Source organism: Cornus florida, unplaced genomic scaffold (genome assembly GCF_030987335.1).
Source record: "Cornus florida cultivar Cherokee Brave unplaced genomic scaffold, ASM3098733v1 CherokeeBrave_3.0.0_Hap2_Chr07, whole genome shotgun sequence".
In the NCBI taxonomy this organism is placed as follows: domain Eukaryota; kingdom Viridiplantae; phylum Streptophyta; class Magnoliopsida; order Cornales; family Cornaceae; genus Cornus; species Cornus florida.
Window position 1 is genome coordinate 40,378,940 of NW_026775577.1, and position 12,061 is coordinate 40,391,000.

The following is a 12,061-nucleotide window of genomic DNA, read 5'->3' on the forward strand; positions in this document are numbered from 1 at the left end:
TCGAAAAGTGAATGGAATTAACCCACCAGGTATGAATAGAACATGACCATCTAATAATTTCTCAAAGGACCACACCAAATTGCTAATGGCAGCCTTGTTCAATGATCAATAATTGAAGAAGTAATTGAGAAATTATTAGCCTCCTAAGAGGTCTCTCTCATTAGAAGAGTCGTGAACTCTATATTAATACACTCTTTCACCACTACATTTGGGACAGTTGTCTACTAGTTGAATCAGCTGGGTGCCACAACACTTTTCTGCAGCATAAATCTGTTGTGCCAGAAGAACACGTTTCTTCAACAAGGACGGCACCTCAAGGGCCATTGTTCAATTCCAGAAATGCTCGTGAGAGAGCTCCTCCACAAGCCCATCAAGCATGGACTTGGCTCTCAAATAAGTCACAAACGAAAATAAAATATTATAAAATCAAAATGAGTTATTTTTAAACTTGCAAAAGAAAAAAAGTGTTTGAAACGATTTACAAAACCAAATAACGAAATTTTGGATTAGGATGACACAAACTATAATCACCATATGAATTTTTAGAGATAGGATCACACAAACTATTTTCTATGATGCATTTTTATCAATAGTTCATCTTACTAATGCAAACAAGAACATAACTACTAAGGGAAAGATGATAACTACAGATGATTTCTCCAAATATATATATATATATATATATATATATATATATATATATATTGAGATAAAAAAAAAAGTGTGTGACAGGTGCATCGTTGCATGTTAGCAACATGTTGCATGGCATGTAAAGAAGCGTGGATATCGGATGAATAACTTCGGCATGCTTCGCGCGTGTTGTGATTCATGGCCGTATTACTACATGTTATATTAGTTAGGTCGGCATCTATATTTGGGTATTCACTAATATACTTAAATGCAGATTTATCGGGTTGGGTTATGCACACATCGTTTTTTTAATTGAAGAGTCTGAATTGAATTAATTCACCAAGTGTAAATGAACCAAGATCATCTAATATTTCTCGAAGGACCATCTAATATTTCTCAGAGGACCGCGTACACCAAGTTGCTATTAATGCTAGCCTTGTTCATTAATCAATAATTGAAGAAGTAATTGAGGAATTATCAGCCGAATAATGATCATAAGAAGTCCCTCCTCTTATTAGAAGAGTCATGAACTCTCTTATTTTTATTTTTTATTTATAATTTAGATGCATTAAATAATTGATTTGATTTTTTATACATTTCAAAAAATTGTTTCATCCAATGATTAAATAAGGAGAATTCATGACTCTTCTCGTAAAAGAGAGGCCTCCAGGAGGAGATCATGTGCCTTGATTTTGCGCCACACGTAAATTTTTAATGCAACGCATCACATCCTAGTACAATTGGGCAAACCAATAGAGCGAAAAAGTGGGGCAAATTCACATGCTTTGGCCCACTTAAGTACCCAATAAATATTGGTAAAGATCCATTATATTAGTAATAAGATAAATTACACTAACATCCTTTGAGATTTGGACAAATTACATATGAATATAGCATTTGGCCTTTATTATTTTTACCAATTCTAAAAATGTGAAATGTCTTTCATACTCTTATCTAATTTAATAATAGTTTAATATAAAATAAAAAAAATATATATTGATACTATTAGTTTTGGCCCCCCATATGTATAAAAAAAATTATTATTCATGCATAAGCGATACCAAATTATTGTGATATTGATCACGACATAAGGTGAAATGGCACATTCTGAAACTCAAATCCCTTAGATAACCCAATATGAGGAGGACAACTGAATGGCTAAACTAACCATGACCCATCAGCAGACATGAATAAATTTTTATCTTGTTGTTCTACACTTTCTGCCTCATAATTGGATTTGGAAAAAATTGTAAAGTAAGGACGAAAATTTCAAAGGGTACATGGTATATTACAAATTGAAAGCCTAGCTTGATTTCAAAAGTAGAACTTGTAAAAGGTCATGATTATCAAGACCAGTTCTAACTATTCAAGCTTTCGTGAAAAAAAAGTATAAATATAAATTTATCATATTATATTATTTTGTACAAATTAATTGTTTTAAAATTTAATTTTTAAATTTTATGCTAAGAAAATTATTTATAATTTTTATAATATTTTATTTCCTATTAGCTCATATTCTATATAAATTCGATATGATTATTGTTAAAGAAATAAATAATAAATCCAGTTCATATCTAAATATTATAATTGTATATATAACAACTTCTCAATCGAGACAGCTATTTGGAATGGGAATACATAAATTCTGAGAGATATGGATTAAAATAATTTGGGCATGAAGAGAGGTCCACAATTTCTTGACGAAGCCAAACATTGCTTTATGAGGTTTATGCACAATTGAATGTGCATATCTTGCAATGAAGAGGAAATACTTAAATGTGCTATCACAAATGTTCAACTACGAACACATTGATCATCAGGGAACTCCTTAGACATGTTTTAAATTAAATGAAGGATTAAGTGTAAAAAAAAAATTCCTACAATATACAAAATATGCAAGAAACATCCCTGTTAAAATAAATAAATAAATAATGTATATAACTCCTTCTATTATTCATCATTTGAGCAATTTGACCCCTATTAAATAAATTTGTTAAAAAAGAGCAGTTGGTGATCTCATCTATTTCTAAAAATCCAAAAGTACCATTTTTATGTGACAAGAATGCCCCTACCAATTTTGTATACATTTAAACATTAAATGGGTCTGTTTGGGTATGTTTCAAGACTTGTCCAAGTAAAACACTTTCTCTCTCTTAATTTTTTTTTTCTCTTAAGTATTTATTTTTTATTTTATTTTAATTTTTTTTTTTGTGATTGCCGATATTATCTCTCTCTAAATTTTTTTTTTTTCTCTCCACATATCTCTTTGTTCAAAATTTATTTTCTCTCTCTATAATATCTCTTTGTGGCCGTCTCTTTATCTAAATTTTTTCTCTCTCTAAAATATTTTTTTATGGCTGCCCATTTATATCTCTCTAAATTTTTTATCTCTCTCTCTCTAAATTTTTTTTTCTCTCTATAATATCTCTTTGTTCTATTTTTTTTTTTTCTCTCTCTGTAATATCTCTTTTTGGCTAACTCTCTATCTCAATATTTTTTCTGTCTAAAATATCTTTTTGTGGCCGACCATATATATATATATATATATATATATATATATATATATAAATTTTTTTTCTCTCTCAGCTCTAAATTTTTTTTCTCTCTAAAACATCTTTTTGTTCTAAAATTTTCTCTCTATAATATCTCTTTGTGGTGGCCGTCTCTCTGCCCATATATATATCTCTCTAAAATTTTTTTTTTTCTCTCTATAATATCTTTGTTCTAATTTTTTTTTTTTTTTCCTTTGTGGCCGTCTCGTTCATGTTTTCAGAGAGGGATTGAACAGAGAACGACCAAGTGTAAGATCGTTCATGAGAGCGACTAAGGGGGTGTGTAGTGGGTGGTGTCTAAGGCTTTAATTTAAGTGTGTTTGGTGGTATCTATAGGTTTGGGTGTGCCCTTAGGTGTAAGGAATACATGAATAAGTAAAATACTGTTAGGTTATGACTTTAAGGATAATTTTGATATTTTACTTTTTGTTTTTTTTTTTTTTAAATTTTTTTTTAATGATAAAGTAAGACTAATTTAGTAATTTTAACATCAAAATTATGATTTGTCCTTATGCGCACAAATTAGAAACAGTAAGGGGGGTTTACGAACAATAAGGGGTAATTGCACATTTTATATGTAGTAGGGGTTTTTTGCACTTAACCCTTAAATGAATGAGTTCATTTTAATTAGTAGAAGGTTGTACCTAACTCAAATTCATGTATTATGATTCGTGAATAATGATCCACCAAAAGTCATGATGTCGCGTTGGGAGCATCGGTTAGTGAATAAAGAAATCTAGAACTTATACAGGGTAATGGTCACTCTACCTAATAGATTAATCTTTTGGGTTAGATAACCACATCCCAAAAATTGGTATCAAAGCTGGGTCACAAAGAACTGCATGTGTACTCAAGATCTCTTGACGTTCTATCTATCGAAATGAGCCTTGTTCAAGTGGGAATTGTTGGATAATTGAACGAATCCCATATCATCGGTTGGTGAAAAATGTAAACTGTGACTTATTTAGGATAATGGTCACTCTAGCTAATACGTTAACCTTTTGAGTTGGATACTCTATCCCAACAAAAATTTTAACTAAATTTTTACCAATTACAAATTCTAACCATCAATTCAATGAATTCTTGCCAATTACAAATTCTAACCATCAATTCAATGCTCTCAAATATAAGAGTGTTTTAACAAACGAGGCATGTGTTCATAGCTTTGATAAACATATTGATTAGGTTTCACCATGGTCCCCTATGTGTCTGTGGCTAGTGAAGGTCGCTTTACTTGGACAAGACCCTAATTGTCCCACTGTCCTTTCCTTTTTATTGCCATTACGAATTTACAAGACTCCATTGAATTTTGCAGCATGCATTTATGTGGCAATAATACCACTGCAAAGCATGAGTTTCACAATTTTTATTTTATTTTTATAAATTACATTCACACTCCCTAAAGTTTGCTATATTAACAGACGTACGTAACTTGACCTATTTTTAACAATGACATCCCTTTATATTTGATAAAGTTAACAGACACCCCAAACTGTCTATTGCCACTTTTAATTGACATTATCACCATTTGACATATTAATTGACCTATTTGAACCATGAGTTACCTTTGTTAACCTTTACAAATGATTTTATTAGACCAAACTAACCCTCACTACTCTTTGCATCATTCTTCATCAACCAAACTATATAATATATGTACATAGATTATAAATACAAGATACATATATATAATTTACTAATTAAATACCATTCTTACATATATATACATATATATATATATATATATATATATATATATATATATATATATCAGAATAACAAAATTTAAAGATGTAAATAAACCCATTTACTTTAATCTCCATCTCTCTTTGTAGTAAGAGTAATTGTAAGATACAAACACGGCCTTAGTTATTTAACAGAATTAAAAGGATTGAACATAGTTTTTTCCATTTCCTACGAAGTCATAATTAAAAAAGACAATTACCTATGTATTAAATTTTTTACTATAAGTTTTCTATTTATTATCAATATTTTATTGGATTCCAATTTCATTAGCATTTTATAGTCAAATAATATGATTTATTGTTCTAAGTGGTAGTATGATAAACATAAAGACGTGATTGGAGAGGAGAAAGAACTTAATATATAACAAAATACATATTAATTAAAAAGAATTGAAAAATAGCAGTTAAGTACTAGTGACAATACTTGCCTACTCATCGGTGAGTAGGAAGTTCATACTAACCATCAATGTGTCGCAAAAATAGAGTGACACATGTCCAACAATACAAAATAATTAAAAAAATATATATATATATTGAGAGCCAATCCAGGTTAAACCCAATAGCATTCAAATTAAATCCTAATATAATTATCGTCTCTATCTTTCTCACCCTACCAAAACCCTAACCTTTCTCTCTCTATCTTATCCTAGTTTCCCAATTTTATTATGTCTCACTCTCGGTTGCTTAACCTTCCATCCAACACCTTAGTTTTTCTCCATCACCATATAGCCCTATAGAAGAGCATAGAAAACATCAATTTGTGGCAACAAAAAACATTTTATTAGGGGAATCAGATTGGGGTGAATTGGATTAGGATAGGAGAAGTTAATGCTGGTTAATGAAGAGAAGCCTCATGGAGAAGGAAACATTGATATGCAATCTTCATCCCCATGCATATTAACTGCTATATCAAATTTTAGAACAAAAAACTTTCAGGATTTACAATAATTTAAGAAATTAAGAATCAAGAAGACTTCGTTTGAGAAAAGGTAATCAATCATTCGAGCAGGTTAGGACATGGGAGGAGAGATGTTTAACAAATCAATAATTTGTATAGGAAATTCCAATTCTTGGCCAGAGGCTGACTACAACATTCACAGGGATTGTGGAAGGTTGAGGCCCATTTGCAAACCCTTACATTTTGTTTTTCATATGATGTTTATACTGCACATTGAAAACATCATATTAAGATTTGATTTTGATCATATTGTTTCTTAAGAAAACATCATAATAATATCAGATTACCATGAAAGTGTGTGAGAAGTGCTTTCGCAAGTATGAGAGAGAGGGAGAGGATTAAGGTTTGATTTGAATCATATTGGGTTAAACCCGGATAGCATTTTGAATCTTTTGTTTTTTTATTATAGGACACTTGTCACTATGTTTTTGCGACACATCGATGGTAAGTATGAACTTCCTACTCATCGGTGAGTAGGCAAGTATTATCCATTGTGCAACTATTATTTATTATATTTTAAAAATTTATTAATATGATGCTTATTCAAGGATATATATATATATACACAATATCTACAATACTTAAACTTGTATTATTTGCCTCACACATTATTTAATTAATATTAACACAAATATTATGGTAAAGTGCAAAAAAAACCCTTGAACTATTGTCCTTTTACAAATAACCCCCCTAAACTACAAATTTCCGTCCTAATTTATTGATTTGTTACAATTAAGGACAAATCTATCGCAAAAGATTATTTTACCCTTTCTCATTAAATTTGTCATTTCTTATTAAATTATTTTTATTATTTTTTAATTATACTATTTACCTTAATTTTATTATTTGTATCAATTTATCATAAAAATAGAAAAAATATAGATTTGTAACCACCATTTTCTAAAATATTAATTTATTATTAACACTTTATTATTTATTATAAAACTTAGTATACACAATTTAAAAAATTTTACTATAGAAAAATACCTTTTTTTCATACAATATATTGATAAAATATTAATAAATTACTTAAATAAAAAAAGCATTCTTTTTCATGCAATATGTTCAGGAAAAATTAAGAAATTAATTAAATTATTTTTAAAAACTTTACTTAAGATTTGTATTTAAACAATTAATTTCAAAAATTAAAGTTAAATTTATGCAAATTTAATGGAGAATATGTCATGAAATTAGTATGAATTTTTTCATAATTTATTTCAATAAGAAAAATAGATTACGTGTAATTCAATAAAAAGGGCATTATGGTTATTTAATGAAATATAGTTTAGGCATTGGGGCAATTTGCAACAAAATGTGATAGTTCATAAGGTATTATGCACAAAATATACTTCAAATGGGTTGTTTGCAAATTGAAACATAGTTCAAGGGAGGTTTTTTGTACTTTACCCTAAATATTATAACAAGTATGATTGCATATATTAATTATATTTTAGTTAGTGCCAAAATCTTTTATAAATATACATATAGAGAGGGAGGAGATATTCGCACTCGACTTCTCTACACTTACACTACATTCTTAAAGGAAGGGACTTTCAACCCCTAATTTTATAAATAAATAATTTTTTTTTAGAATACCACAATTACGCTTTCAGTAATGGAAATATATTTGTGTCTCTCCCTTTCTCTCCCCAATTAATGTTTCTATCTTCTTCATTCAATTTAGACATTGTAAAATTATGTAACCACATAGTTACGGACTAAATATCAATTTTATAAAGGAAAAAAGAAAAAAAAAAAAGAAAAAAAAGATTTATAATAGCAACCTAAATGACAGAGAAAAAATAAGTTGCAATTAATAAAATGCATATGATATATGGAATAAATAGATGTTACACTGATTGCCATTGTCTATTGAATTGGAGTAATGTGTCAACATCTATTCATTTTTCATTTTCTTCTCTTACTAGTCTCCTCCACACACGCACAATGTCTTACTATCTTTTTTGGTCAATAATTTTCACCATTTTGTCACTGACTTTAGCACTAATCCAACACTCTAATAATTTTAGTTGTGTAAATTCTCTTCTCATGGAATTAAGAAGGTTGCTCAGAGTGCTTTAATTAAGTATTCATCGAGCCTTGAGAATCTCAACAAGGCCTTACTTCACCCGGCCCTCACCGAAATCAAGAGGAAGCAGCTTAGGTGGAGGACGAGGTTGAAAGGCTTCAGATGTCGATCTTCAAAGAAAGCTTGGAGACTCTATTCTTACATTTGGTTGTTAAAAACTGGCCACTAAAGTTCAAGAATGTCCTTTGGAGATACATATATTTTTTTTCAATTTCCACTTCATGTTCTCCTCTTTCCACACAGGCCGCCTTATTTAAAGCGTAAATAATATGCTGTGGAAATTGAAAAAAAAAAAAAATTTTGAAGTGAGGAAATATTTGAAAACAAAACCCTAATCGTAATGTGGATGTGTATTTGAGAGCCCAAAAAATAAAAAAATAAAAAATAATAAAATAAAATTGTTTTAGACCATATTTAAGGAAATCATATCATCTCCTTCAAAATTTTAATTAAAAATAATAAGAGAGGAAAAGAGAATTTGTGTTGTCTGCAAATTGGATAGAGAGTGGTGAGAGAGAGGCTTGTAATGGATTACTGTTGGTTTTAGGCTCTTTAAAAATAAATAAAATTAAAAAGAAAAATAAAAAAATTAAAGTAGTAAAGAAGGAACAAAAGGAAAGTATATAGTGCAAATGATAATTAGGGTATAACGAAATAAGAAGTAATGCATTAATTAGTTTATAGGTTTTTTGTCATTTACTTTAAATAAAAAAGAAAAAATGTAGTGTAATAAGTGTAGAAAAATGGAGTGTTAATATCGTCTCCCTATATATATTGTGAAGATTCAATTATTCTATTGCTATTTTTCAATTTGCAAATAACCGCCTTGAAATATATTTTGTGAATAATACCTTATGAATTATCACATTAAACAAACAAATAAATAAATATATGTGTTAGGTTAAATGTTCATTGGAATCTTTATCTACAACTATGAAAGTAAAATTATTTTAAAAGTGTTTCCGTACATTCATAATTAAAATAATTGAATCTTCACAATATTTTAATTATATACATTCATACATAATTAAAATATTGTATATATTTTAATTATGAATGTACGTAAACACTTTTAAGATAAATTTATTCCAATGAGCATTACTTTGACATGAATGTTAACCTACTTCTTGTCTTGTACTAATAATGGTTATGGACTGTAAATAGCATTAACAATTAAACAATAATTAGGTTGTTTTCTTTGTAACAACGCGGTTCGTGATCATTAATGAAGCCTTATTATACCGGCCAATAGGTAACATGTTAACCACATTCATCTTTTCAACGTGGGTGACGATGGAGTCTGCTTTTAAGAGAGATAAAGTCCGCCACTGTTAAAAAGCAATACAAGAATAAAATAACATAAAATAAAATAATGATAAGTTAAATAATAATAATAATAATAATAAAATAATGATACAAAAGTACTAGTGCCATCAACATGATACCTAATTAACCTATTGAATTGTCACAAAGGGCATCTAAATGGGGGTGTCACTTTCATGAGCCTAATTACTTTTAATTTGTAGATAAATATATTTTATACATAATACCTAATAAACTATCACATTAAATATATATATAAATATATTTTATACATAATACCTAATAAACTATCACATTAAATATATATATATATATACCTATATATATATATATATATATATTTAATGTGATAGTTTATTAGGTATTATGTATAAAATATATTTATATATATATTATGAAGATTCAATTATTTTATTTTGAATATTTTTTTTTCATAATATTAGTTAGCCTGCAAGCATATATACATCAATTATGTCATCCCCTATGATTAAATAATATCATTCATATCCCCTAAATATTAGGGACAAAATCGTCTTTTAATTTATCCATTATTCTTTTATTAAAAGCTTAAAAAAGAGAGAGGATAATTTAGACATTTCATAGCATTTTTATGTGCAAAAGCTAATTAGGGGGTCATTGTTTAAAAAAAAGCTAACTTGTATGTGGCTGTCAATAAAACAAACATCAGGAATTGTCACTGTAATTTACCTTCTTCTTTTTTTTCTTTTCTTTTCAAATTCTTATATATCGAAGGGAATAATTTCCTAAGAATCAATCTTCATGCTGTGAACCTTGAAAGATATCAGTTATGAGAATAAGTGCCAACAACTTCTCCTTTCAAGTCACAATCAACCTCTTGCTGACTTGACCCTCATGGCTTGTGCATGCTATCTCATTTCGGTTGAAGATTGACTTTGATACTACATCTCACGCTCCGTTCTATCATGTAAATGTTGTCAACTTTACACACTCTGTCGTGCTGAGGGGGTTAGTTCTGATACTATATCAATATGTTATGATCTAATCCATTGGACAATTTCCCATGACCAGAATGGAATGGGTGGTTGCATCAAATTAACGGGCCAGGATTGGTACTAAAGACTGCAAATAAGCCCAATATATTGTCAATAATAATATTTTGTATCTATTGGGCCATATCAAGATCCATCTCATCTGAAAACTGCATCTACCACAATTAAATCATGTTGCCAAAAACTCCACATTAAAGTCATTGGGTCCTGCTTTCATAATCCTTCTTCCTTGGCCTGGCCTCAAAGAACAAAAATTGTGTTTGGTTTGAAAATGAAAAGAAAATAAAAAGGAAAAGATTGAGGGTTTGAGTAAAATTATTGTGCTTCCGAGATTTGAAAGGAAATAATAAAAGAATTAGTTATCATTCTTTCGTTCTATTGTAATAATTTCATGTTTGGAAGCACTGAATTAGTGCTTTGAATTTGAAATTAAAATAAATTTAGTTCAAATTTTAAACTAAAATTTCTCCAATTCAAAATTTAAGATGCCAATTCAGTACTCTCCCAGAAACGCAATAATGTTTCTCAATTTCCCAATCCAATTTTAAAACCGAACATACAAAACTCTGGCAGTACTTCTTCTCCATCATCATCATCATTCTTATCTTTATTTCTGAAGAAAAACCTCTTGGAGTACTTCTGTCTGAACTTACCATAATAAATCAACATCTTCGGTACAATTTACATTATTTATATGAATAATGATAAGGAGTTCTTCGACAGTCGAACAAATTCAACTAATTTTATGTAAGTAAAGACTGATGTTATTATGATATCAATAAAATTAATGACATCATAATAATATCACTCACTCACATCAATCAACTGGATGTGTCGAACTGTCAAACTCCGTATCATCAACCTAGTTATATATATATATACTGTGGACAATGTCACTACCCATCATCATACGGCTGCCAAATTTGAACTTCCACCAGCTAAAATAGCACAGTGAAGTATCAATATATAACTCATCATCTCTTTGTCTGTGATCTCAACTCTCAACATTTTTTACAAATATATTTGTGCATGACTTTGGTCTCTATCACTGCGCACGTGCATCACGCGGCACTCATCTTCACATTCAATATATTATCATTTCAATAAAACATATACGTAATTATGTATATATATAATAATACAAACATGCATATGAATAACACACCATGGTGGACCATAGAAAACAATAAGTGCAGAGATCTTTCTGCATTAACTGTACTACCTCAAAACAAAGAAATCAATTTTTTTTTTTTTTTTTTTTTAGAAATAAAGATCATTGCCCAATAATTTTTTTTTGAAAGAGTGCCATATACATATCCACCCATTTATACCCAATTATTTTTTTATTCAAATTCGATGTGGGACAAATGACTCTTGTTTACATTCTCCTCTACCTAAACTCGCAACGCCCTCATCCGGCTGCTTGGTGTGATACCAGACCAAGGATTAAGTTTGATTCTGATACCAACTGTAATGAATGGACGCTTACCCATTTATCCAAAAGCTTAAACTGTTAAATAGTGCTGCATACCCACTCATTTATACCCAATCACTTTCTTATCCGGATCCGATGTGGGACAAATGACTCTTATTGTATGCAGGAGCATGATTAATTACATAATTATTTGCCAATGACAATATATATATATTTATTTATTTATTTTAAGACATTCTTTGGTTATGCATACCAAATTTCAAGTACAATGAATATGAAGTTATCATTGGTAGCTAGC